Here is a 26438-nt window from a genome sequence, read left to right as displayed (position 1 = left end):
AAGGGGTTTCCAGTAATTATCTCAACTGCCTACAATATTGAAGAAGATGACACAGTTAAGAATGTCCAGAAAGCTGCAGACCTAGTGACATCCACAGAGCTACTTGTCCTGTAAGATAAGCAATAGCTTTGTTTCTACATGTCATGCAGTTTCCTGTCAATGGTGGAACCCTTAACACCACAGTGTTACATGTTTCTCTTCAGGGAATTCTCCTTTGTACAGGGTTTGGAACTTAGATGTTCACATTCAAAACTTGTTCATGTCAATGTCCCAGAGGTGGTCCCTCGATGGGATGGTGGCTGATGACAGTATTCACAGAAGGCTGATTTATCTATCAGGATGATGAACTCTTTAATTTCAGTGACAGCTGCAACTGCTTGAGGGAATAGATAATACCTTTAGCCTGAGCTTTACCTTCCCTCTCCATGTGAAAGCCACTCAGGAAGTCAAATTATCAGAAGGTCGCTGGTTGAACATGAAATCAACAAAAGAAGATAATTATAGGATTTGAATGTTTAATAGCAGGAGGCTGTGATAGCCTGATGTATCTATTGTAACAGAAAGGAAGCAGATATATGCTTTCCAGAAAGATCTAATAATAAAATGGCTCCCTTGAATAGGACCAGTGAGAAGCCTTGCCAACATCAGTTTTCTCATAGGGCTTGAAAGTTTTCTCAAGTTCCTTTCTGATTGGCATACTCTTTTTAATGTTAATTAATTAAGGTTAATATCAAGTTTTTCTGTCTCTGAAGTGTTTCTTTGAGAGTGTCTTTGTGACACAAATGTTATTTAGTTCTTATCTCTATTTAAAAAAGAGGGGAACCCTGCTATCACCTTCATTTGCAAAGATACCAAAGATAAACTTTATTTTTTGTCTTCAATAAATTTCTATAATGGCTCTTTTCACATATTTTTATTTCAAATAATCTATAAGGTTTTTTTCCTTCAAAAATATTTTATTTTTTTTCATTTTCAATTATCTTTATATACAGAAGATCAATTTAGTATATATTAAGTAAAGATTTCAACAGTTTGCACCCACACAGAACATAAAGTGTAAAATACTGTTTCAGTACTAGTTATAGCATTAATTCACATTGAACAACACATTAAGGACAGAGATCCTACATGAGGAGTAAGTGCACAGTGACTCCTGTTGTCGACTTAACAAATTGACACTCTTGTTTATGGCGTCAGTAATCACCCTAGGCTCTTGTCATGAGTTGCCAGGGCTATGGAAGCCTTAGCATGCAGCCATAACTTTAGAAAAAAAAATAAAAAAAGGTTACATAACTACAAAGTATCAATCTTAAGGAATTAGAACAAGAAAAACAATTTAAACCAAAAAGGAAGCAAAAAGAAGGAATAATAAAGATAAAAGCACAATAATTTCAATAGTAAAGAAAATGACAAATCAATAAAATAAATATACTTTTGGGAGAGATTAATCAATTTGATCAAATGTTAGCTAGGTGATAAAAAATGGAGTAGATTCAGAAATTATCAGTGTTAGGAATAAAAGATGAGGCATCACTATAGATCCTATGGAGAGTAAAGGCCAAAATAAGTATTCCAATAAATTTGATAGTTTACGTGAACTGAGCAAATTCCTGAAAAAAGGCTACAACTACTAAAGCTCACTAATAAGATACAAATAATCTAAATAACAAATATCTAGTAAAGATGTTGAATTAACAAGAATATAGCAAACACATAAATATTTAGAAGTTAAACAACTCAGAAATTAATCCACATACATACACCAAACAGATTTTTCACAAGAGTGCTCAGACCACACAGTGGAGTAAGGATTATCTCTTCAACAAATAGTGCTGGCAAAACTGAATGTATGTATATAAAATAATGAAATTAGATCCCTACCTCCCACCATATACAAAAATCAGCTCCAGAAGGATCAAAGACCAAAATTTAAGACCTGAGACTCTGAAGCTAACTGTAAGACATTGAAGTAAGGGATGGCTTTTTGGATAAGACCCCCAAAGCACAGTCAATAAGGGCACTGCTAATCAAATGGGAGTATATAAAACTCAGAAGCTTTTGTACAGCACAGAAAGTATCACCTCACCACTGTCAGAATGGCTAAAACTCAAAACACAGAGTAACAAATGCTGGCAAGGATGTGGACAAAGGGAGCACTTACATGCTCTTGATGGGAATGTAAGTTAGTACAGCCACTGTAGAAAACAGATTGCCATACGATCCAGCAATCCCACTGCTGGGTATATACCTAAAATACTTGAACACAGTTATCAAAGAGATACCTGTACCATAATGTTTATAGCAACACTGTTAAAAATAGCCAAAATTTGGAATCAGCCAAGGTGTTCATTATTAGATGAAGGAATACAGAAATGTTGTATATATACACAATGGACTATTATTCAGTTATAAAAAAAGAACAAAATTCTACCACTTCAACAAAATGGATGCAAATGGAAGATATCATATTGTGTGAAATAAGCCAAACCCAGAAAACAAATATCACTTGTTCTTCCATATATGTGGGAGCTGAAATTTAAAAACAAAACAAAGCAAAACAAAAGTCTGTGTGTATTAGTATTGCTGCAAATTACTTTTGTAAAATTTTGTTTTATAATTTTATCGAACTAGTGGTTAACAATGTTATAGTACTAAAGTTTTAATTATCTATGATTAGATTAAAATTTCCTGTATATATTTCTCTCTGGCTCTCTCTCTCACTGTCTAACTCTGCCTGTCAAATAAAAAGAAATCCTGTATATGAGTGAAATGATCATTTTCCCATTCAATTATTATTTATAGCTGTTGACTATATTCTACTAACCTAGGATGATTTTGCTTTATACTTGTTAAACTTCTCACTTGGTGAAGTATTAAGCCTTGCTACTATAATGTAAATTGAAAATATTTTATCACAAAAACCAATAGAAGGGGGAGGGGAGAAGGAAAGAGAATGGGAAGGATAGAGGGGGAGGAAGGGAATATCATTATATTCCTAGAATACAAAGTGCATTGAATTTGTTAAAAAGTGATTAAAATTTAGAATTTTTAGCTATAATTCAAAAGTTGTACTTTGGAAATTTACATTTATTAGATAAAAGTTGAAAAAATTCAGAATTTTTAAATTGTTTAAAAACATAACAAAAAATGAGGATTGAACTAGAATAATATTGGCAACCAAATGATTCAGTTATGAAGTTCATATAATTTAGAAAGTAATTACAAAAGAGACATTTCAAGACTGTCCTTAACCATTGTAGCATCCCTAGAAAAGACTCGTGATGATTACTACTCACTTGACTGTGTAGAATTCTTTGTTACTTAAACAGCTCCATCAGTCTCATGGCTCTATACTTATACTATGTATTTTTTTAAATATTTTATTTATTTATTTGAGAGGTAGAGTTATAGACAGATGGAGAGACAGAGAGAAAGGTCTTCCTTTTCCGTTGGTTTACCCCGCAAATGGCCGCAATAGCCGGAGCTATGCCAGGAGACAGGTGCTTCTTCCTGGTCTTTCATGTGGGTGCAGGGTCCCAAGGATTTGGGCCATCTTCCACTGCTTTCCCAGACTATAGCAGAGAGCTGGATTGGAAGAGGAGCAGCCAGGACTAGAACCTGTGCTCATATGGGAAGCTGACACAGCAGATGGAGGATTAACCTACTGCGCCACGGTGCTGGCCCTATACTATGTATTTAAATGCTTATTAAAATATTGGGCTGTGTGGATAAGCCAGAAGTACTTGATTAAAAAAATATATTTAAAAAGAAATAAAAACCCTCTTGCTTTTGCATTAAAAAAAAAAAGTAAAGTGTAAGCACTTTCCATTAGCAAATAAATAAGTAAAAATGTAAAAAAAAGAAAAACTCATTATTGACTACATTTTCAGAAATTAAAATATAGGTCCAAATACCTTTATTGTTGAATCCAGTCAAATATTTAAAGAATAAATTTCTAAGTATACATAAAGTTTTTTAGTAAGTAGAAAAAAGATAAAACACTGTGCAACTCCTTTTGAGTTCCATATTACTCCAATACCAAAATATATCAGGAGAAATAGGAGTGATTATTTGGTATAGTAGCCAAGATTCCATTTGAGGTACCTACAAATCCCTTTAGGATGCCTGGGATTGAGTCTCTCTAGATTCCAGTTTCCTATAATGCACACTCTGAAACAAATAGGCAGTGGTTCAAGTATTCAGGTCCCTGCCACATATGTAGGAGACCAGAATTGAATCTTTGGCTCCTGACTTAATTCTAGCCTAGCTGCGGCTGATGTGGGCATTTGGGAAGTAAACCAGTGAATGGGAGATCTCTGTCTATCTGTATGTCTCTATATCTCTAGCCACTTTTCAAATAAATAAATAATCTAAAAAACAAAATATGTTAGAAACAACAAATGTTTTTGAAGTAAACTATAGACAATTCCCATAAATGTAAATAAAATAGTATTTTGAAAAATGTTTGTATTCTTTAACTTTTCAAAACAATTGAAAAGCTATTCAAAACAATTCAAACTCATTATATGAACCCAACATTATCTTAGTTCCAAAACTAGACAAAGAACAACGGAATGAGAGTACTATAGACCAATATCCAAAATAAACACATATTCAAAAATGCTCAACAATATACTAGGAAATTGAATCAAAAATAAATAAAAAAGGTAATCCATCCTGAACAAGTTGGATTTTTCCCAGGGATGCAGGTATTGTTCAACATATACAAATCAGTAAGTGTGATGCATCACATCAAGTAAATGAAGGGTAAAACCATATGAGTATATCAACAGATGCAGAGAAAGCATTTGATAAAATACAACATCCTTTCATGATTAAAATTTTTTTTAAAAAATTAAGTACAGAAGGAACAAACCTCAACACAATAAAGGCAATATATGACAAACCTATAACCAGCATCACATTCAATGGAGAAATGTTGGAAGCATTTCCATTAAAATCCAGAATCAGAAAAGAATGACTAGCCTTACTACTATTATGCAATATAATTCTGGAAACTTTAACCAGAGCCATTAGGGAAGAAAAATAAATCAAAGGGAAACAAATTAGAAAGGAAGAAGTTAATTACCCCTGTTTGCAAATTACATGATCTTTTATTAGGGAGGAACTAATAGACTCCACTAAAACATTATTAAAATTCATAAGAGAATTGGCAAAGTTGCAGGCTACAAAATCAGCACCCCAAAATTAATAGCCTTCTTATACAACAGCAATCTTCTGGCTGAGAAATAGTTTACAAGATCAGTCTCATTTACAATAGTTACAAAAATATTTAAATACCTTGTGATAGGTTTAACCTATCACAGAAGTGAAAGATCTCTTCAAGCCATTTTAGAAAACATTAATGAGAGAAATAGAAGACACACAAAAAATGGGAGAATCTTCAATGTCCACAGATGAAGTATTAATATCACCAAAATGTCTATAATACACAAAGCAATTCACAGATTCAATGTGATGTCAATCAAAATTCCAAGGACATTCTTCACAGAACTAGGAAAACAATTCTAAAATTCATATGGAAACAAAAAGACCCTGAACACAGAAAGCAATCTTAAACTATAAAAGCTGGAGGAATCACAATGTTAGATGTTAAGACATACTACAGGGCTGTTATTATCAAAGCATACTGGTACAGGCATAAAAATAGGTCAGTGGAACAGAATAGAAACCCCAGAAACTCACTAATATTTCTACAACCAACTAATCTTTGACAAATGAGGTGAAAGCATTGGATAAAGGACAGTCTCTTCAACAAATGGTGTCAGGAAAACTGCATTTCCATATGCAGAAGTTTGAAACAAAACATGCTATACAAAAATCAACTCACAATGGACTAAGCATCTAAACTTTAGAAATGAAGCCGTCAAATTACCAGAGGAAAACATAGGGGAATTGCTGCAAGACATTGGCCTATGCAAAAACTTCATGGATAAGACCCCAGAAACACAGACAATAAAAGCAAAAATAGACAAATAGAGTTACATGAAGCTGAGAAGCTTCTACACAGCAATGGAAATGATTAACAAAACATGAGAAACTGACAGAATAGGGGCAAACTGTTTGTGAGCTATTCATCTCATAGAGGATAGATATCCAGAATATACAAGAAACGCAAAAAACTCTATAAGTGTAAATAAATCACCCAATTAAGAAGTCAACAAAGGATATGAACCTGGGTTTTTCAAAGGATGAAATTCAAATGGCCAACAAACAATTCAAAAAATTCTCAGGATCACTAGCCATCAGGGAAATGCAAATAAAAGCCACAATGAGGTGTCATCTCACTCCCATTAGGATGGCTATCAATTCAAAATAAAAAAAAAATCAATATCCATGAATTTGTAGAAAAAAAGTACCCCAATACAATGTTGTTAGAAATACAAATTAATATAACCATTATGGAAAACAATATGGAAATTCCTCAGAAAGCTAAAAATAAATTCATTGTAGGACCCACCCATAGCACTTCTTAGAATATATCCAAAAGAAATGAAATCAGTATATATACAGACACCTGTACTCCCAGGTTTGTAGCAGATCAATTCACAATAGAATGATATGGAATGATCTTAGATGACTGGATAAAGAAAATGTATTATATATACACGAGGGAATATTACTCAGCCATGAAAAATGAAATCCTGACATTTGCAACAAAATGGATGGAATTGGATATTGTTATTCCAAATGAAATAAAATGAGAAAGATTAATATCACATGGTTATCTTATTGTGAAAGTAAATATATAGAGATGATAAAAATTGTGTGGAGGACATATCCTTGGGTATTTAGTTATAAATCTTGTTTCACTCCTCTCCATTAATATGTGTGCATCACACATTGGAGTGACTAAATTTGATTATCAGTTCTAGCTTTGGGCTCCAGCTTCCTTCTAGTACAGGAAGGGGCTTGGATTGTCTACCCAGCATCTGCCTTCAGCCTCAAGTCAGCCATAGCTGCTATGTACTCTTGGGGAGTGAACCAGTGAATGGAAGTTCTGTCAGTCTGTCTTTTTCTAACCTCTCAAGTAGAAAATAAAAATAAAATGGATCTTTAAATTACATAATAGGATATAATGATTATAATACAAAACTTTCTGACACAACTCAAAGAATATTACAAATGCACAGTATCCACATAGATGAAAGGCTCAATGAAAATATTAATTACTTCCAAATTGATCTATAGATGCAGTGCTACACTAATTAGAATTTCAGAATGTATTTTACAGAAATTGACAATAATCTACAAATTTAATGGAAAATCAAAACACTTAGGATAACCAAGCCTATTTTGAAAATGAAAATAAGCTTAAAGCAAAAATGAGACAAAAATTTGAGTGCTCACAAAGAGTTGAAGACTTACTGTAAACCTGCAGTAATCAAGATGATATTTTTGTAAACATATAAACATATCAATCATTGAGAAAAAATAAGAAGTTTAGAGAGAGACATTCATGTGATCAAATGATGTTTAACAAAGTTGGATCACCAATTCAATGAAGAAATGGTAATGTATTCTGCAGATGGTGCTGGAGCAACTGGATAGCCACATGTAACAGACAGACTTCAGCCTGTATTTTCCTTAACCTAGCAAAAGTTGTTAGAAATTAATCATATACCTTAATATAAATCTTAAAAGCATGCAATTTCTAGAAAGTCACATAAAAACAAATTTGATTTTATCAAAATTATTGGTATCTTTTTATAAAGACCATGTTAAGTCAATCCAAATTCAAGTTCCATATAGGAACAATATTTACAGATTACCTACATGAAAAGGTTATTTTATCTATAATACATAAACAACTCCTGCTACTTTAAAATATTTTTAAAGCATTTAAAACTGACCAAAATTTTTAAGTATTCTATCAAACAAAAAAAGATGACAACTATATGAAAATATGTAAATATTTTGTATATTAGGAAAATGCATGTTATAACTACAATGAGACATGACTCTACACCTATTGGAGTGACTATAGATACAAAATGAGAGAGGAGGCAAGATCGCAGAATAGCAACAGAAAGGTCTCCTCTAGGCTCTATGAATGTAGCAGAAAAAGTCAAGAAGGTACATCCTCAGGGAAAAGGTGCATGGAAATCTGTATTGGGAGGTTTTGCAAAAGCAGTGGAAATGGTCTGGACCTGAATGGAAGAAGCAGATGTGGAGCAACAAGCATGGAACATGGAGCCCATATACAAAAAAGAACCCAGCACCCACACGGGATAGCAAGGTGAGGTCAGATTGCACTGGTCCATGCTATTGCTGATACAGCTGGAGAGAGAACCTCGTAGACTGCATCATGTTTCAATCTGGCCCAGAACCCTCAGGGTGACTTCTCACTCAGTGAGGGGGGGAAAAAAAAGTGGTGCATCTCTCCACTTCTTCCCCCTCCTCACCAGCACCCTGTGGCTAGCTGTGAGAAGGGAGGTGCCATTTCAGACATAAACAGGTAGCAGCTGCTCCTGCTCTTCTGTGCACACACAGTGGTTAGATGGGACTGTAGGCAGGGGCATTCACAGCAGTTTGAGACAATTGGTCGTGTCTATAAAGAAAATGCATACATGACATGAATGAAAATTTTTCCTATAAAATTGAGATTTTTGAGGAGAAATCAAAAGGAAACATTAGAAATAAAGAACTCAATAGATCAAATAAAAATGTGGTGGAAAATCTTGACAGCAGACTCGGTAAGCAGAAGAAAGAATATCTGATCTAGAAAACATATCTTTGGAAATCTTACAATCAGAACAACAACAACAAAAAAAAGAAAATAGAAAATTTAAAAATAGTGTTGGAGATTTATGGGATACATCATATGAGTCTGGATTCCTGAGGTGTGGAAAGAGAATTGACTAAAAGTCCTATTTAGTGAAATAATAAGGAAACTTCCAGAATTTTGAGAAAGAAAGGAATGACCAAGTAGAGGAAGCACATAGAACTCCTAACAGACATAGGTAGAAAAGATCTTCACCACGACCCATTATTAGTCAAGCTTTCCACAGGAAAACATCAAGAAAAAGTTCTAAAATGAGCATGAGAGAAATGCCAGATTACTTTAAGAGGTTCTCAATTTAGACTCACAGCTGACTTCTTATCAGAAACCCTGCAGTCTAGAAGGGAATGGTGAGATATAGTCCAAGTCTTAAAAGAAAAAAAGAACTGTCAACCTAGAATACAGTATCCTACAAAACTCTCATTTATGAATGAAGATGAAATAAAGACCTTCTGTAACAAACAGAAATTGAAAGAATTTATTGTCACTCATCCAGCCTTAAACAAATGCTTAAGGAGGTGCTACATAGATACATAGAAATATAGACATCATTATGAAAGGGTGATAAGGCAAAACATTCCCCAGTAGAAGTACAACAGAAATCCAAAAAAACAATAGGAATATTTATGGAATAATGGCAGGGCCAAGTCATTACTTTTCAATAGTTACCTTGAATGTAAATGATCTCAACTCTTCAGTTAAAAGACACAAACTGGCTGAGTGGGTTGAAAAAAAAAAGACCTATTAGTTGCCTACAAGAAACACATCTCACCAACAAAGATACATACAGACTGAAAGTGAGAGGATGGAAACAAGATATTCCATGCTAACTGAAAGCAAAAAGCGGCAGGTGTTGCTATCTAAATATCAGACTTTAACATGGAAACTGTTAAAAGAAATGAAGAAGGACAGTATTTAATGAGTAAGGGATAAATTCAACAGGAATACATGACTATGAACTTAATTACAGAGCACCTGGCAATTTAAAAGAAATGTAAACTATCTAAAGGGAGATGTAGACTCCAATACAGTAGTAACGGGGGCTTCAGTACTCCACTTTCAGCATGGACAGATCAACCAGACAAAATTGGCAAGGAAACAACAGAGTTAATTGACACTGTAGACCAAAAGGACCTAACAGATATCTACAGAATCTTTCCCCCCACAGTTGCAGAATATACATCTTTTCATTAGTGCATGGAAGTTTATCTAGAATAAAATACACTAGGCCAGAAAGCAAGTCTCACTAAACTAAAAAAAAAAAATCACAATCATACCATGCATCTTCTCTGACCACAATGGAATGAAGGTAGAACAACTCAAGAATCTCTAGATTATATGCAGACACATGGAGACAGAAAAACATGTTCCTGAATGAGTAGTGGGTCAAGGAAGAAATCTAAATGTTTTTGGAAACAAATGAAAATGACAGTATATCATATCAAAATTTGTGAGATACAGCAAAAATAGTATTAAGAGGGAAGTTTATAGCAATTGGTGTCTATATGAAGGATTTGGAAAGGTACCAAATAAATGAGCTATCAGTGCATCTCAAGGACCTATAAAAACAATAACAAACCCAACTAAAAACTAGTTGGAGGAAAGAAATAATTAACATTATACAAGGGAGAGACAAAATTGAAACCAAAATATAATAAAAAAAATCAGTGAAGTGAAGATCTGTTTTTTTCGAAAAAATAAACAAAATTGAAACACTATTGACACAACTAACCAAAAAAAAAAGAGAGAAAGAATACCCAAATCAACAAAATCAGGATGAAAAAGGAAATGCAACAACAGCTACCACCGAAATAAAAATAATCAGGAATTACTACAAAGAGCTCTATGCCAAAAAAAGGGAAACCTAGAAGAAATGCATAGATTCTTAAGACATTAAATCTACCAAAGTTGAGTTATGAAGACATAGAAAATCTAAACAGACCAGTAACTATGATGGAGATTGAATCAGTAATAAAGATCCTCCCAACAAAGAAAAGCCCAAGTCCATATGTCTTCTCTGCTGAATTTTACCAGACATTTAAAGAAGAACTAATTCCGATTTTTCTCAAGCTATCCACAATAATTGAAAGGGATCGACTCTTTACCTAGTATAGAGTTGATCTTCTGTATATACAGATAATTAAAAATGAATCTTAATGAAGAAAGGGGTGAGAGAGGGAGTAGGAGGTGGGATGGTTTGGGGGTGGGAGGGTGGATATGGGGGAAAAACTGCTATATTTCAAAAGTTGTACTTATGAAATTTATATTTATCAAATAAAAGCTTTCGATACAAATAATACAAAAAAAACCTGAAAATATGAAAACTATTTATGGAAAAAAAGAAGAAAGGGATGGACAGCTCCCAAACTCCTTCTATAAAGTCTACATCACCTTAATTCCTAAGCCAGAAAAAGATGTAAAAGAGAACTATAGACCAATATTCCTGATGAACATAGATGCAAAAACCCTCAACAAAATGTTACTACTCCAACAAAACATCAGAATGATCATTCACCCGGACCAAGTGAGATTTACCCTTGATATGCAGGGATGGTTCAACATTCACACATCAATGTGAGACATCACATTAACAAACTGAAGGACAAAAAACATACGATTATCTCAATAGATACAGAGAAAGAATTTGATAAAATACAACATCCTTTCCTGATGAAAACCTTAAGAAACTTGGGTATAGAAGGAACATCCCTCAACACAATCAAGGCAATTTATGCCAAGCCCACAGCAAGCATTCTAATGAATGGGGAAAGATGTAAGCCTTCCCCTTAAGATTCAGAACCAGAAAAAGATGCCCACTCTCACCACTGCTATTTAATATAGTCCAAGGGTATTTAGCCAGAGCCATTAGGCAAGAAAGGGAAATCAAAGTGATATAAATTGAAAAGGAGGAACTCAAAATATTATTTGCAGATGACATGATCCTTTATATGGGACATCCAAAAAAAACTCCACTGAGAGACTACTGGAACTCATACAAGAGTTTGGTAAAGTGGAAAGATATAAAATCAACATGGAAAAACTAACAGACTTTGTATACAAAGACAAGGTCATTCCTGATAAAGAACTTTTAAAATTTTTCACTTTCATAGTTGCTCCATAAAGAATCAAAGACCTTGGAATAAATTTAACTAAGGATGTTAAAGATCTCTATGGTGAAAATTACAAAACACTAAAGAAAGAAATAGCAGCCATTAAAAAATGGAAAAATCTTCCATGTTCATGGATTGGAAGAACCAACATCACCATAATGTCTGCTGAAAGCAATTTAGAGAGTCAATATGATACCAATCAAAATACCAATGACATTCTTTACATATCTAGAAAAATGATGCTAAAACTCATAAGGAAACACAAGACACTCCAAATAGCTAAAGCAATATTGTACAACAAAAGCAAAGCTGGAGGCATCACAATACCTGATCTCAAGACATATTACAAAGAAGTTATAATTGAAACAGCCTGGTCCTGGCACAAAAACAGACTTGTAGACCAGTGGAACAGAATAGAAACTCCAGCAATCAATCCATGCAGCTACAACCAACTTATATTTGACAAAGAAGCTAAAATCAATACCTCCAGGAACGGCAGTCTCTTTAACAATGGTGCTGCAGAAACTGGATCTCTACATGTAGAAATATGAAACTAGACATGTAGCTTACACCTTACAAAAAATCCATTCAAAATGAATCAAAGACCTAAATCTATAACCCAGTATAATCAAACCATTAGAGAACATTGGGGAAACTCTGGAAGACATTGGAACAGGCAAAGACTTCTTGGGAAAGACCCCAGGTGCACCAACGATCAAAATTAAAATTGACAAATGGTTTTACATCAAGCTGAGAAGCTTCTGCACTGCAATGGAAACACTCAGAAATGTGAAGAGGCAACTGACAGAATGGGGGAAAATATCTGCAAACTATGCAACTGATAAAAGGGTAATATTTAGAATCTATAAAGAGATCAAGAAATGCAACAACAATCAAACAATCCAGTACATAAATGGGCAAAGGAGTTGACCAGGAATTTTTCAAGAGAAGAAACTGAAATGGCCAATAGACAGTTCAGAAAATGCTCATGATCACTAGTTACCAAGGAAATGCAAATCAAAAGCACACTGACATTTCACCTCACTGCATTTAGAATGGCCCACACAGTAGTTGACAAATGCTGGAGAGGATGTGGGCAAAAGGATACCCCAGTACACTGTTGGTGGAAATGTTAACTGGTGCAACCATTGTGGAAGACAGTGTGGAGGTACTCAGAAATCTCAATACAGACCTGCCATACGATCCAGCCTTCCCACTCCTGGGAATTTACCTGCATATGAACAAGTTATCTGTACCCCCATGTTCATTGCAGCATAATTCACAGTTGCTAAGAAATGGAATCAACCCAGATGTCCATTAACTTATGACTGCGTAAAGAAATTATGATACACACACACACACACTCTATGGTACTACTCAGCTGTAAAAAAGTAGTGAAATCCTGTCTTTTGCAACAAGATGGTTGCGACTGGAAACCATCATAGTTGGTGAAATAAATCAGTCTCTAAAAGACAGATATTATATGTTCTCCCTGCTCTGAGGTAACTAATAGAGTACCTGAAATATAATTTATGGAGTGAATAGACATCTTGAGAAGCAAAGATTGTTTATAGCCCTGGTCTATTTTGTTGAAGAGCAGTGTTTTGTTTTAATTTCTCTTTATACTATTTGTTGAACTCTTTTACTTAGAATAGAGTCAGCTATATGATCATTAAGTTTACTGGAAAAAGATCATTATAAAAATAAGAGTGGGAATCTAAGTGGGATGGGAAGGATTGGTTGGAGTATGGATGGGAAGGAGAATTGGGAGGAAAGCGCCATTATGTTCCTAAAATGGTGTAAAGGAAATATATGAAATTTGTATAACTTAAATAAAATATATAAATATAAAAGAAACACAAATACAAAAAACCTGACAATTCCACCTGTTGTCAAGAATATAGAGCAACTGAAGCTTTCATTTATTGAGAATGAAAATGTAAATTAGCATAACCACCTTGGCAAACTATCAGCAGTTTTCTAAGTTAAGCATACTCTTATCATTAGTAGTCTGCCTCTAATCTTTCTGTCAGAGAGATAGGGAAATATTTTTCTGCAACAGAACCTGTGTTTGGTTATAGCCATAAATGTTCATAGGCATAATTGTGACAAGTTAGGAACACCTCAAACACCCTTAGACTGGTGAATGAATAAACCTATTTTAGTAATTTATAAAATGAATTATTATTCAGTAATAAAAACAATGGACTATTGATATGTAAACAACATAGATGAATCTCAACAGTAATGTACTTTTTGAAACAAAATGTTTACAAAAGGTTATCCGTTGTATGGTTATATAAGTATTAAGATTTGAAAAAGTGAAACCAAAGAGGGAAAATAAGATCTATGATCTATCAACTAAGAGTTTATAAAGGGGATTAGTTAATTACAAAGGTCATGAGGAAAGTTTTTAAAACAATGTCATTATTAAATGTGATGAATATCATTATGCTTATACTTTATACTACTATATACAGTAGTAATGAAAACTTTTAAGTAATGTAAATATGATCTAAAGAAATTATTTCTATATAAACTATTGTTTTAGCTCTATCCTTTTTACAGAAGTTTAAACAAAAAAGCTATGAAGTTCAAATGCACACATGAGTCTTACTCATCTCTCTCAATATTTTGAATAACATTCAGTTTTTGCAGATTTCATGTAATAAAACAGAGCTCATTTCTTCTATATCATAAAGCATCTCCAGAATAGCTATAATGATGTACTAAATTTAAAGAAACATTTCTGCAAGTTATGAGCTAATGTGAACTAAAAGAAAGGCACAATGAAAATCAGAAACTTTATTCTGTTTAAATTCTGTCTTTCACACTGAGATTTATGGTATGCAATGAATGTTAATTTAGTGATGAATTTTTTGCTACACAGAAAAAAATGGGAACATTCACAAGTTCTGAAGTTTTGTTGCTCCTAAGAAATAGGACTAGGGATTCAGGGTGGGAAGTCTTTTCCCTAGAAAATTTAAAAAACTTCCCTCTCTGCTGGTGCCGAGGCTCAATAGGGTAATCCTCTGCCTGCGGCGCCGGCACCCCAGGTTCTATTCCTGGTCAGGGTGCTGGATTCTGTCCCAGTTGCTCCTCTTCCAGCCCAGCTCTCTGCTGTGGCCCAGGAGTGCAGTGGAGGATGGACCAAGTCCTTGGGCCCTGCACCCGCATGGGAGACCAGAAGTACCTGGCTCCTGGCTTCGGATCAGCACGGTGCGCTGTCCTCTGCGCGCCAGCCGCAGCGGCCATTGTGGGGTGAACCAATGGAAAAGGAAGACCTTTCTCTCTATCTCTCTCTCTCTCTCACTGTCCACTCTGCCTGTCAAACAAACAAACAAACAAACAAAAAAATTCCTTCTCTAGAAGTATTGAACAAAAACAAAAAATCCTAACTATTTCTTTTAAATAGAGACTATAGTTAATATAAATAATTTTTTCAAAATATGTGAGATTTACTTCCGTGATTTTTCTGGAGATCTTAAAGGACAGTACAGTATTACTGTTATTTCCCAGTTAGTATTAGCAGTACTAATAGAGTGATTCTCCATGTGCCAGTTATATCTAATCTAGTTTGGGATCTTTTATGCTAATTATCACTGGACTAATTTAATTTTTATCCCATATGCCTTTGGTAATCTTTTTACCTTGCTTTTCCTTTCATTCCCTTTTCTTCTGTCATGGGCTGAATGTGTGTGTCCTCTTCAAATTCTTATTTTGAAATCCTAATCTGCAATGTGATGGTATTAGAAGGTAAAGCCTTGGGAGGTAATGAAGTCATAAGGATATAGCCCTCATGGTAGAACTGATACCATATATAAAATGAAAAGTCACTAACACTTAGTTCTAGTTTGACGGATGATGTTTAATAATGGGAACTACTAAGTTCTCTTTTTATGCATGTGGATCAAAGATCTGAGATAAAACAGTTGCATAGAACTCATGATTCTCTACTCTAGTCCAATTTTACTGCCATTCCATTAATACTAAAGCGATTTGTGGAACCCCAGAACTCTTCAGAGATTCTTTTATCTTTTCATTTTCACAGTGGGCTGAACTACAACAAGACATTGCACAATGAAACATTTAAATGACCCTCCTGAACTTCCTTGTTTCAATTCCTACTGGTATATGTGAATTATCTTCACAGCAGGGAATTGAACTGGGTACTCAAACACGCAATGTGGGAAGCCTATACTTGAAATACTATAGATTAATTTTTCTCCTCTGGATTCATAGATTTTTCTGGGTCCATCTCCTCATTGAACAGAGAAGAGAACAGTAAGTAGAAAAGCATTTTGGTCAATATTCCACAACTGTTATATATTTAGAAATATATTTCAAGTTTGTAATTTTAGTTCTCAGTACTAAGAAAGGTATAAAAGGTAATAGATATTTTCTGAAAAATTTCACGTTAGCTAATTTGTAAATGAAAATAAAAAAATCAAAACAAGATGATGCTGAGGTAAAAACTGAACCCCATATCTCAGTGATTCCAAAACAGATGTTTACTTCTCCTGTGCTATGTGTCCAGTGTGATTGACAAAGATTCTGAGAACAGTCATGCATTGGCGCAGGGTGATGGAACAGGCACTCTTTCAAACATTGCCGTCGATATAGGAGACAGAGAGATATTGTACACTCCTTCCCTACCCCCTCAGTGTAAGCAAAAAACATTGTCCTTCATAGGCCAAAACAAATCACATGGACATACCTAAGTACAAGGTATGGGTAGAGATGCCCAATTCCATCTGAAAGGGCAGAAGTCTTGAAATGTTTGGCAAAACATCCCAGTATGTGTGGCTTATTCTCCCTTACACTGTGAAACTGCTCAGTGTTTCCCTGACACAGAAAGGCTACAAGGATTTTGGATGCAAAACTGCTAATTTAGAGACTTGAATTAAAAAGGTAAATAATCTTCTGCAAACACAACTAACACACAATGCTGGATCAGATGTGAAAATAAATATAATAAAAACTCCCATTCAGAACTGATGAGAGTGAGAGTCTCCTGGTGGTCACTAGTCCTCGGTAACTTTGAAATAACTTCACACTGATCTTGCGAAGGTCCCATTTAGATACATGGGAGGGTATCTGCAATTTGTGTTTCATGTTGACCCATGGATCTGATTTCCTAGGGACATTGCTTCACTAGCAGGGCATGAAGACAGACCTGCCTTAGAGAATAGGGGGATATTTCCACACAGTTGATTGAAGCCACAAAGGCAGGATTTAATTAATTGCACAACCATATTACTTTTAACAGTTCAATATTGTGATTTATTTGCCTGTAAAATGATCCTAGGTTTTTTGGGAAGGCTTCTTATCTATTTGATTTCTGTTAACTCCTATATGCCAGCAGCCACAACCACAGTTCTTTCCTGGATATACTTTGTAGATGTGTTGAACTGTTTTATCTGTCTGTCCTCTCTCTCTCCTCTCTACCAGGCTTGGTGGTAAAAATATAACTATTGTGTCTCTTTTACCTGAATCTTTGCATCTTTAGAATCCAATCATTTCCAAAGTATGGTTCTAAGTATACTTCTTTGGTAATACCTGGTATTTGCTAGAAAAGGAAACAATTAGATTCCCCCTCCTGAGACTACGGAACTAGAAACAATGGGGACCCCACAATCTGTGTTCTAACAAGTCTTTTGGGTAGTTAAGATCAAGCTGAGTCTTTATATCCAGATTTCTATCCATTCAGAAGACCAGGTGAGGTGGGAATAAAGAAGAAAATAGAATCAGAGGGAAGGACTACAGGATGAGTGATGAAATTGTGTAGGAGTTATTTTTAGGCCATTATAAGAAGTGAAAACTATCAGAGTAAAAGGCTGGATTATTTTTTTAAAATATTTATTTATTTATTTTGAAAATCAGAGTTACAGGGAGAGAGGGAAAGAGAGAGAAAGAAGAAGAGAGGGGGAGGGAGGGAGGGGAGAGGGAGAGAGAGAGAGGGATATTTTATCTGTTGCTTCGCTACCCAGATGGCTGCAATGGCCAGCGCTGGGCCAGGTTGAAGCTAGGAACCAGCAGCTTTATCTGGGTCTCTCTTGTGTGAAAGGGACCCAAACACTTCACCATCCTGTGCTGCTTTACCCAGGAAATGGATCAAAAGTCGAGCAATTGGAACACAAACAGGCACCTATATGGGATGCTGGCATTGCAGCCAGTGGCTTAACCCACTGCACAACAAAGGTGCCCCTGATGCTTTTTCTTTTGGCCTTTTCCTTGGCCACCTCAATAGCTAAACATTTGTTCCTGCCCTCATCTCCCTTCATCCTTTACCACGATCTTCTACTGCACTGACACTTTGCAAAGTGTAGACATCAGAGAGATGGAGGATGCTTTAGAAAATCAAGATGCAGACGGGAGAGCAGACACAGAGGTGTCGATTGATACACAGCTTAATTGGATAGGAAGAGTGGCTGCAGAGCTCAGCTCAGGGAAACCCTCTTCCCTGGAGCTCTGCAGGGTTTCCTAATTGACTTTCTGCAGACTCTGTACTGCCTTATGGCTAATTCCTACCAATTGGTTCCTGTTACTAACACCTGACTTTATTCTTTGATATCATTCACAAGTTTTTACAGCAATTGAAAAGCTCTCCTTTATATTACTTCCCCAGGTACATCAACTCTCACCATATTCACGTTAAATCTTGTTATTGTAAGGTTTTCTGAGGATGAAATATACACTCTGCCCTTTCTTAAATAAATGATTTTGTGTCCCTTGTGAGAGAGTCATTGGGCCTAAGATAATATTTCAAATGTTCTTGCTCTTTCTTCAGAATTTGGACAAAATCCAGATTGCCAACATTGTTATCAAACTAAAAAGAATCCAACTAGAAGTCATTACCTGGATCCTAGTTCTGTTCTTTGGCAGTTGCTACATTTGCTGAGTGTTGTGGGTCTTGTGTAGTTGAAAGATTTCCACTAGGGTTTGATGAGAATGGGTACTAGTGGGTTATTTTTTACTCTAAAAATAATTTAATAATAATGTTTTTAAAAACAATATTTCGAGGCAAACAAGGATACAGGAAAAGAAAACAAATCCACATTGTGTCAATAAAATAGAGATTGTGTTGGGGAACACAGGGAATCTAGCTTTTTAAAAATCCCTTTATAACCTTTATTTTACTCATTACCAGATTAAACAGATGGCTAATTCAGTTAATATAGTTAGAGTTACAGACAGTGAGAGAGAGAGAGAGAGACAGAGAGAAAGGTCTTCTGTCCACTGTTTCACTCCCCAAATGGCCACAACAGCCGGAGCTGTGCCTAAACAAAGCCAGGAGCCAGGCGCTTCTTCTGGTCTCCCATGTGTGTGTAGGGCCCAAAGACTTGAGCCATCTTCTACTGCTTTCCCAGGCCAGAGCACAGAGCTGGATCATCAGAAGAAGAGCAGCTGGGACTAGAACCGTCGCTGACATAGGATGCCGGTGCTGCAGGTGGAGAATTAACCTACTGCGCCACAGTGCTGGCCCTATCAGTTAATATTTTTTTAAATAATTCCTGCTATATGTAGGACAAAGTAGGCAGTGATCTCACTTTTGGGAGCTTGAGATCTGACACTATAGACAGAAACTGAATATATGTTTCACTATAATTATAACCTAAATGTCACTACTGTTAATGTATTGTTAATGTACTAGCATTTAAAAGGAAACTTACTTATTTACCTCTTTCCTGATTTAAAGAATATTTTCTGTGTAAGTGTGGTTTAAGTAAAATGTGAAGGATGAACCATTAGTGATTAGGACATTGGTTGGAAAGCAGCTATCCAAGAACAAGAAGGAATAACATGTACACAGGCCCATTGAAGGCCTGTCTAGTGAGAGAAACAAGGAGAAGCAAGGGAAGAGGCTGGGCAGGCAGAGAAGAGCCTTGCAGGCCATGTAAAGCATTTGGAGATTTGTTATTTTGTCATTACCTTTCATCTCTGGACTGAATTTCCATTTCCAAAGTACTTTCACTAATGAGATATCATTTAATTGAACTGGATTTTGTGAGTTTAGGTGGAACTCACAAGATGTTCACTGGAGACATCAGAGGGTTGGATATTCTATATTTGCAACATTATTCTCAAGTTACTTGAAGTAGCTTCTTTTTAGCCCATTTATTTTTAATATTCAGAGCATATTACTAAATATACAGCACCTGGTTAAGTTCCTGTTCTCTAAAATAATAACTAACATTTAAGAATCACTATGTTCCTAAATTTGTATATAGGAAATGCATGGGGTTTTTATACCTTAAATAAAAGGTTTTTAGGTAACCAAAATTAAATATTGAAAGTTTATATAAAAATGCAAGATTATCTCCAAAAGTTTTTGGAAAATTGAATGAAAAGATAAATTTGTTTTTGAAAATTAAAAAAGTCTAATATTTATGTCTAACTGCTTTACATTTAACAATGCATTGAATCCTCTTACCCTTACAAGGAAGGTACTATTATTATGTAACATTTCACAGAGCAGATAAAGTAGGTACATGTCTAAGGTCACACAACTGGTACATATCAGAGGTAGAATTTGAATATAGATATCTGTCTACAGAACTCCTCTACTGAGATAAAGTGTAAGATAGTCTTGCCCTTATTTTTATGCTGTCTAAATGGTGATGATTTGTTTTACATTTAAAGCCTTATTATTATTATTATTTTTTTAATTTGCTTCAGACTGGGAGGGTGGGAAAAGGAGAAGGAGAGGGAGAGGGAGCAGAGAGGGGAATAAAGAAACAGATATGTAGAGTTCTCTTGACTTGGTCAATCCCCAAATGCCTAAAATGGCTGGGGCTGGAGCTGGGAGCCAGGGACTCAATCTGGGTCTCCAACATGGGTGACAGGGATCCAATTACTTGAGCCATCATAGCTGTCTTCCAGGGTTTGCATTACAAGGAAGCTGGAATAGGAAGTGAAACTGGGACTTGAACTTGGTTATCCCAAGAAGAGTATCACCACATGCTAAATGTTTTTCCCAAAAGGCTTATTTTTATGTCTTCATAAAAATAAATGATTTTTCTATGAAATTTTGTAAACCTCTGATTTTGGGCAGTAGGGGTAGGGATATGGCCTTAATAAATCCAAATAATATCACTTATGATGGATATTTGTGTGTGTACATTTAAATTAGTGTCAAGATGAATTATAGCTGACTTAACTTGTAAAGGAGAAGATACATTTTTGTAAATGTCTTTAGTTAAATAAACAGAGGTGTGTACTTAGAAATTAAAAATTGATTATTCTGTCTCCTAAACTTTTATTTTATTATAGAAACATATTTTTTATTTGTTCCAGGAGTCTCTGTAAGTCAGAGATAAATCAGTGTCATATTTTTTTTTCTATTTTGAGAAATTTCAAAACATATTTCTAAATAGAAATCAACTCTCTACCTTGCAGTGACTCTGTCAAAGCCAGTAATTTTATGTATGTATAAGAATCAACAGGCTAGAGATGTTTTATTAAAGGTTCACCAGATTAGACAGAGTATGAGAATGGAATTCAATATTATTATCTGTCTCCAGATCTTTAGAAAATCTTTTATGTTTATATAGGAAATTGTCTTTTGGTCAATAGATAGATATTAAGTAGCTAGGATGTTAAAATTACTGTGAAGACATTGGAAAATTAATAGTGATCAAAATAGTATCATCCATTGCTTCCTAAGGTTTCTAATTCAGTAAAAAAGATAGATGTCTATAAGCAATTTTGGTAATACTAACTATTAAATTAAAAAGAATTACATGGAAGCACAAAATACGTCAAACACATTGATCTTCAAAGTCTCTTTTACTTATCTTTTGTAGTCATTTTACTTTTGCATTTTAAATAAGTTGGGGGATGTGTGATCTTATCTGGATCTGTTGTTGAGTACATATGTAACATAAGAAAAGCCAGAAGATCAGCATGTTCAGGACCAGAGGATCTCATACCTCTTTGTGTTTCATTTTCCCTGTTTAAAAAAAAATGCAGACAGAGAGTGCATAGATGATCAAGATTAATGGTGCTTAACCTCAAACATGTGTCAAAATCATCCAGAACATCATTCAAATGCAGGTTGATGGATCTGCTTACCTTCTACTCAGAGTTTCTTATTGAGTACTCTGGGATTGCTGAAAATTTGTTTTACTAACAAGTTCCCAGGTAATGCTGATGGTGCTGGTCCTGGAACAGCACTTGTGAACTTTTTGTCTATATGATCATAAAGAACAGTTTGAAGTGCTACCAAAAATAGGGCTAGCTGAAGAAACTTCTAGAAGTTTCCATTTCAGTAATTATTTTCTTCCATGGAATACATTTATTTTTAATTTTTAGAGTTCTGTATGTTATATAATTCTAAATCTCTTAAACTATTAGGAATGTTCACATCAAGTCATAGGACTCAATGTCTGTGATATGTACCCCCTAAATCCTTGAATCCACACATGGTTATGAAGAGCCATTTTGGATAGAATCCAGTTGGAGAGAGTTCAACATAGATATATTTGCAATATGAATATTCTTCAGTCATATAATTCATGCCAATGATAATCTAACATCTGCCAATTTCAGGGAGAGGAAAGCAGTTGAATAAAGAAAAACATTTCCAAGTTTGAATAAAAGTTATTTTTAAAGTCTTTTAGTCAAAAATATTTCCAGTATCTCAACATAATTTTTTAATCTTCCTTAAATTGTTTGCAAATATATTTATAGATATTGTAAATAATGAACAACAATAAATTCTTATAATATAAAATATTCAATTTGGCTAATGTAGTGAAAACAGAGTATACCTAAACTGGCCTAAATTATAAAATAATGACCTTTGTCCAGGTCTAAGTAGAGGAAATTAATAATCAAAACATATTTATCAGAGGCATACTGTGTTAAAAAACAATAGTATAGTAACCTACTCTTTCTTTAGAGCCTATTTTCTATTCTGAAAATGAGGATTTTAGAATTGATGGCTTCTATTGTCCTTTCTGGCTTTAAATTCATACTACACTTTGTGCTAGATATGAGAGATTTAATATTTATTTATTATGTTCTGTCATAGTTGATGATAAGACTGCTGGCCAGCAGCCTTTGAATGAAATGTACTTGGCAGGAATACAGGTAACGGTGTACAAATTATTGTAAATTACCCTCCCCTGCTGAGATAAAGGTATCTTCCCTGCCCTTATTTCCCTCATGCTGAACTTCGTCTCTGTTTCTACTTAGCCATTTTTATAATCCATAGATTTAGTAAAATGATAAAAATCCAAGGCAGATTCTAACAAGTATTTTCCTTGTATAACTACAATGAAAGCCAGAATTGTAAAAATCAGAACAAAAAGAATGCCTGTTTTCTCGGTAGTTTCAAAAGAATATCATGGGCTTCTGATTCCTTTTCCATCTGGAGATATGGAATTACCTGGAAATTACGGACATTTATTATGTTCAAATACTAGTAAAATATAAGTTAAAATAATTGAAGAGTTTTGGCATAGTGTAATTATAGATAGAAAAGGTAGAAGATCATATACTATCAGTGTGGTAAAAGATATTAGAGATCATTATAGTCAAAGTTCACATTATATAAATGAGGCAAATGATGGTCATTTACAAATAATATTTACCTAAAAGCACAATTGTGTATTTTATTGGCTTGATGTTCCTCATGTGGAAATCTAGATGGGCGACATACCTGCAATGCTTTAAATCACACTACACAAAAGATAGATAGTGTGGTAAAGCTAATATCAGTATAATAGCCTTTAAAGCAAAAGTAATTACCAAGTGTTATATCACCACAAAATTCTGTAATGTGCAAGTAATATGCATCAACTAATATAGTTTCAAAATTTGTAAAGCCACAGCATATCCTAAAGGAAAACGCTGATACATTTAACTTTTCTGAGAAAAAAAAAGGGAAATGTGTATCAATAAAAGAAAGATGGGGAGGATATATTACTACTACCAAAAGATAAGTATCTGTGATACATAAAAACTCCAATAAGAAATTGACAAGCAATATAGTACAAAAGTGGAAAATCCAAATAGATAAATCAAAAAAATATACAGCTAATAAATACTTGACTTACTAATATTTAAGGACTTACACATAAAAATAAAACATAATTTTTAAAACATCAAATTACTTGACCATAAAATTTAAAAGTACCATAATTTGGCTGAATATGCGGGAGTGAGAATTCACAAAAAGTAGTTGTTTATATGGATGCATTTCAAAACTCTGGAGTCTATCCATCCTGGAAAGCATTTTAATAGAAATGTGAAGAGTTGAAAATGTACTCTCTATATCATCTAGTCACTATGAGAAATATGACTTAGAACTGTTTTTCTTTTCCAACTTTGATAAAAATGCAACACAATGAAAAACAAATGTCACATTAAAGTAGACACACAGACATAGTATAGTTCATCAAATACTGCAGGCTTCTTGCTTTTTTGCTACATGAAAGAGTTGAACTTTCTACTCCCATTGAGTTTAGGTGTGTCAGCTGACAAGTTTTAACTGATGGGCAGAAGTGATTTTTATGACACCTGTGCTAAGGCATTTCATTGTAGCTGCAGTGCAAGATCTTACGTACTTTTCTTCTACTATGGCAGTTGAAAGCTTTTGAGATGATTCTGGCTATCTCAACCTGTGTCCTAAGGTGAGTAGATACAGGACCAGACTCAACCAATCCAAAACCGGCTGATTGAAAAATAGGTCCTTGGTATTTGGCCTGATTTAAAAACAGGTCTTTGATTTTATAAACTACTAATACTTTAAAGTTTGTGGTCTTGCAACTTTATATAGTCCATATTCACTGTTAGAATATTCTTACTCTTATTACATAGATACAACACCGTAAAGCCGAGCAGATAAAATCAGAACAAACTATTTGCTAATGATGCTGTATTTTAGATTGGAGTCAGCGGGAAGTTGACTTCTGGTGGCATTGGGATCTGCAAGGAGAAAAGGCCTATACTTCCAGGAATGGAGAGTCCCTACCCGTACTTTCAGGAAAGAGAAGTCCTTGTCAAGGTCCCCACGGGTGCCTAAAGGTCAACCAATGAGGATCAGACCTGCCTCAACCTTTAACCCCCACATCCTGTATCTCTAAAAGGAGCCCTCCCAAACTCTGATGCATGAATTCCCCGGCCCCGCTCTGTTGGGACAGGGGAACCTCACCTGGGAGAGGAATTCCAATAACAGCTTGTGAATTGGTTGATTTGTCTGCCTGGGAAGATTTGTTATGCGCTGGACACCTTGCAATTTCTAGATCTGCTGGATTACTCATTGAAAGACATCATTTGAAAGCTAGACTGGGACTAGATAATCATATTTGGCTTTGGTGCAATGTCAAGAACCTCAGCTGCTATGCCTGGAATAGTGTTCCCTCCCCCTCTCCCTTCTCCTCCCTATCCCCCTCCCCCTCTCCCCCTCTCCTCCGCCCTCTCCCCTCCCCCTTTCTTTCCTTCTTCACTGTGTGAGTCTCCATGTGTGTTGTTTACAAATATTGATTTATTTACTTGGTGGCTCAGGGCCCTAAAAGAACAAGAGAGAAGATACCAGATCTCTTTAGATCCAGGGTTCAGAACTTGTACAATGCGCATCATCCTAATCTGGCTAAAGCATGCCAGAAAGCCTTCCCATATTGAAAGGGAGTGGACACAGATACCATCTCCTGATGGGGTAGTGGGGAGCTTGAACATTTTGGAGCAGAAGGACAGGGGATCTCTCAATTCAGTTCCATACCTGATTGTCTCCATGCCATTTCCACTTTCTTCTCCAGGTTTGGAAGCAGGATGGAACACCAAACTTGAAAGACCTTTACGGAGGAATTCACCTCATCCTACTGCCTCCCACCCCTACCCATACTCCTAGCCCACCTAAGATAAAAAGGCCCAGCCTGCTGGGGTCTGAGCCCTCTGCCACATGTTCATTCTGTGTGCATGCTGGCCGTTGGTCACCCAACACTTGGGCCCTCTGCCAAGTGTTCAGTCTGTGCACATTGGCAGTTGGTCACTCACCTCTGCAGATTTATATTTGAATAAAGTTTGTCTGGCTGTGAGTTTGTATTCTGTCTCCTTTCTGTTTCTACCCTCTTTTCTGAGAGACCTATCTCCAACATACCACTAATCTTTTGAAATTTCTAGCTTAAAAAGGTTATAGGGTATCTCAAAAGAAGGTCAGCCAGTTTCTGCTGCTGTCAACCTTCTTGGGACTTCTCATGATGCCAGACACTTGCCCAATTACTCCAGTCTGAAAAAAAGGCAATATACTCTCTTCCTTTCCGGTGTGCTAAGTATAGTTAGACTATGAAACAGTGAAACAATGGATTGTTTCATTGATGGCAGTGCCTCTGAAACTCCCCCTTTTTCTGCTGGGTATGTAATAATTGAGGGGTATTGTGAAGATACCTCCTCTACTTCCCCCCAGAGGGTCATAGAGGCTAGGCCCCTACCTCAAGGCACTACTTCCCAACAGGCCAAATTTTTGGCCATGAATAGAGCCTTCACCTTAGCCAAAGAAAATACAGTTAATATATACACAG

At 35.3% G+C, this 26438-nt stretch overlaps 1 pseudogene; it reads right to left on the bottom strand.

The window, feature by feature from the left end:
- LOC100354498 (eukaryotic translation initiation factor 5 pseudogene) overlaps positions 1-25653 on the bottom strand; it is a 46457-nt pseudogene extending 20804 nt beyond the window's left edge.
- Between the last annotated feature and the right edge of the window lie 785 nt (positions 25654-26438).

The sequence above is a fragment of the Oryctolagus cuniculus genome, chromosome 1, assembly GCF_051225735.1.
Source record: "Oryctolagus cuniculus isolate XC-2025 breed Fujian yellow rabbit chromosome 1, ASM5122573v1, whole genome shotgun sequence".
In the NCBI taxonomy this organism is placed as follows: domain Eukaryota; kingdom Metazoa; phylum Chordata; class Mammalia; order Lagomorpha; family Leporidae; genus Oryctolagus; species Oryctolagus cuniculus.
The sequence above is the reverse complement of the archived record's forward strand: the minus strand, read 5'-3'. Positions and strand labels throughout refer to the sequence as shown.